General features: G+C 37.9%; 1 long non-coding RNA gene across 1 annotated transcript; it reads right to left on the reverse strand.

Moving 5' to 3' along the window:
- On the reverse strand, positions 1-3,248 carry LOC311303397. Its single transcript, XR_014629749.1, has 3 exons — positions 1,046-3,248; positions 816-938; positions 1-547 (listed from the first exon to the last, which is right to left on the reverse strand). It is a non-coding gene; the product is annotated as an uncharacterized lncRNA (long non-coding RNA).
- Positions 3,249-3,542: the final 294 nt, after the last annotated feature.

The raw sequence follows: 3,542 nt of genomic DNA on the forward strand, positions 1-3,542 counted from the left end.
TAGAAATATTATGCTATATGCAACATAATGTGCATGAAGTTTTGTATCAGTCTAGCATATAAATGCACTGAAAGGTACGACATATATCAGATACGCCATTTCTACTGCACATTACGCCATAAGAATCAAGACAAAACATGAATGAAACAACAGAAAGAGTTGATCTTAAAAATATTCTTTTTATTTTTTATTACACTGAGCACAAACAAACTTTGGACCATTAAGTAACATGAAGTTTGTATTGTTACAATACAAGTCAAAACTTTAAAGAATAAAGGATAGATCATGTTTCATCCCATGAATTTTGTAGCAACATTTTGTAATTAATTTAGATAAATACATTTTAAATAAATAAATAAATAAATACATACATAAATAAATAAAAACACATCAGGACGTCCGTTTAGTTTCTTTTGTGACTTTAGTGACTCGGCTAGCAGTTTGTATTCCAATTTTCGATGAAATCAATGTTGTCCTTAATCAAGTCAATTTTGAGAGATGCATTTGTCAACTTATGTGTTTTGAAGTGACAGTTGACACTTGGCTTCTGGAAAATCAAAAGAAAAAAATATTCATGCATTGCGTTATTTTAAATGATAAAGCAGCTCTTTCCATGCTGCATAACTGCATTGTCTTCGAGACCCTGAATGATTTCTTTACTTGAACTTGATGTTAAAATGAAATGAGAATGTTTAATAAGAGAAGTGTCTTCAGGCCTTTTAAATGACCTACACTCTTCATCTTTCATGTATTGTGCAGGGTTAAATATTAATAACCCAATGGATGATGCTAGTGATTTAAGGCAGAAGTCTCACCTTGACCGTAGGCAGATCACTTAGGTTCTCCAAAATGTTGGCAATTTCATCCATGGGTAAAACTTCTTTAACTAACATTAGAGCATCTTTCAGGTGTTGAACAAATGGTGCCTCACACTCACACTGTGGGTGGAAAAAAAAAATCCCCATAGTAACTATTTTATGCAAATGATTATTTAAAGCATTTGTTTCAATGTTCTGCAATACAGAGGGAATGACAAAATACTTACTGCATTCTTTAGATCTCGAGGTGTTTGGATTTTTACTGTGTGACTGAATGCCTGGAAATTGACAAAGGCAGTTGATATCAGAGAATGTGTGAGATATACATATGATGTTACTATACATATCTGCTTATACAGAACTATAAGCTATAAAGACAAATACTTCTCTCTTCACGCTTGGTGTTCGACTATTTTAACTTAACTAAAGCAAGTATGACAAATATGGCAAAATCACATGACGTCTCTCTCCCTTGCCATAATTGAAAAAATATTTACTTACTTTGAGAAGTTCATGCGGCTTATGTCCATAAATTTTGTTTCGCATTTCCTGAAGGTCGTCCTTAATTTCATTGAAGATAGAATGATTTGTAATCAATGGCTTGCTCAAACTAGGGTTAGCTCGAACAAGCAGCGTGACGAGAAGAATTAGCAGTTTCATGTTCTTGTTCACAGGGATGCTTTCAGAGATAATGATCTCATTCTGCACTCTAACCCTTAAATACGTGTAAAACAGGAAACTAATGCCACATTACGCTCACACCTAAGTTAAAACCATGATGTATGTCAAGTTTCTAAATTGGTTAAAGGGGAAAATACTTGGGGTTTCATTAAGAACATTATACTGCCCACAGAGGAAAAAACAGGCCAAACTGGGTGGGAATATACAATAATATTGTCTGTGAAAAGTTACATGTTAATTTCATCATGTTACAAGAGTCATTTTTTTATTTGTATTTTTTATATTAATACTATTGCAAATAGAAATGATAAAAAAAACAAAAACAAAGCTCCAACAGTCATTATCCCGTCTGACGGATACAAGGAACAGACTGGACTGTGTGAGACTCTCTTGGAAAAGGAAGAGGACATGATAGTTAATCAGCTTAATTTCAACGGTCTACTTCTGAAATAAAGCATCATGAGAGTTTCATCAAAAAATACATTAAAACAGCAGATTTAGGTTAACGGTATTACATTGATAAAAAGTGGCCAGAATATTCAGTTTGTAAATCCCAGAAAAACTTCAAATGTGTTTGTAAAGCACCATGAGAGTTTCATCAAACATTAAAGGTCCCGCTTTATATTAAGTGGCTTTAAGTACTATGTACTTTCATTGAAAAATAAGTACAATGTACTTAAAGGTGCTCTAAGCGATGCCGGGAGACGTAACTTCTTGTTGACATTCGAATTGTTGTCAAACAAAACGGAGGCTAGCTCGACCCTCCCTCCTCCTCATCCCGTCTCCTCCCTCCTCCCCTCCCTTCCGGCATAAAGGAAAGTCAAAGTAGTCACTACAAACAAAGTTAAGTTTTACTGATACTTCATTCAATGTGTAATGTCGCCAGGTTAGATAAATGCTTTTATATATTGCAGAACATTATCTTAAAATAGTTTCGCCACCTGAGGTTATAACTATAACAAGTTAGCTCCTATACAAGGACGCAATAATAGCAAGATAGCGTTAGCTTCGCATTTCCCAGTGAGCATAAACAATGGCGGCGTCGTAAACTAATTTACTGATTTGTCGGATTGGAAACCCTTCTGCCGGCGGGGTTCTCGCCACCTTTCGAAGGTTTTTCCGATGTAAATTCGGTACTTCGCGCTTTCCTTATCCTTGTCCCTCTTCTTTGCAATTTGTTCATCGGAACGTCGTCTCTTTGGTCGTGTGTCGGCCATAATTCAAACTTCCCTCTTCATGCTTCTCTCTCCTCCACACCCCCTTCATGTGTACGCGCACTAACCCCCCAAACCCCACCCTCAAATACTTCTTACCAGTGATTGGCTGGAACACTGTTTGTTGTGTTTCGTGGTGCGGGTGAGCCCAGTTTGTTTTTGTTGCCGTTTGTGGAGCCTGGGCTGTCTACAGAGACCGCGTTTTTTTACAGTGTGTTCAGGGGACAGGCAGCTAGCGGATAGTGAGGAGATGTTTGCTGTATGTGACAAAAAATGTTTTGGCCTAAAAAACGTGTGACATCACTTAGAGCACCTTTAATGTGTTCATGTTGTTTAGCAAAAAATGTTTGCTGCTATTGAGGTACGGTTATGGTTAGGGACAGGTTTGGTGGTATGGGTAGGTTTAAGGGTGGGTTAAGGTGTAAGGGAAGGGTCAACAGTGTAATTACAGCTGTAATTAAAGGTGCTCTAAGTGATGTTGGGTGACGTCACTTCTTGTTTACATTCAAACGTATTGTCAAACAAAACGGAGGCTAGCTAGACCCTCTCTCCTCCCGCGCACTAACCCCCCAAACCCCACCCCAAATCCTTCTCGTCGGTCATTGGCTGGAACAGTTTGTTATGTTTCGTGGTGCGGGTTAGCCCAGTTTTTATTTTAATTTTTTTGCCGTTTGTGGAGCCTGGGGTGTCTACAGAGACCGCGTTTTTTTACAGTGTGTTTAGTGGAAAGGCAGCGTATGTGACAAAAAAATGTTTGGCCTAAAAAACGTGTGACATCGCTTAGAGCAGTGGTTCCCAATTCCGGTCCTCGTGACCCACTGCTCTGCAC

Source organism: Rutilus rutilus (genome assembly GCF_951802725.1).
Source record: "Rutilus rutilus genome assembly, chromosome: 14".
NCBI lineage: Eukaryota > Metazoa > Chordata > Actinopteri > Cypriniformes > Leuciscidae > Rutilus > Rutilus rutilus.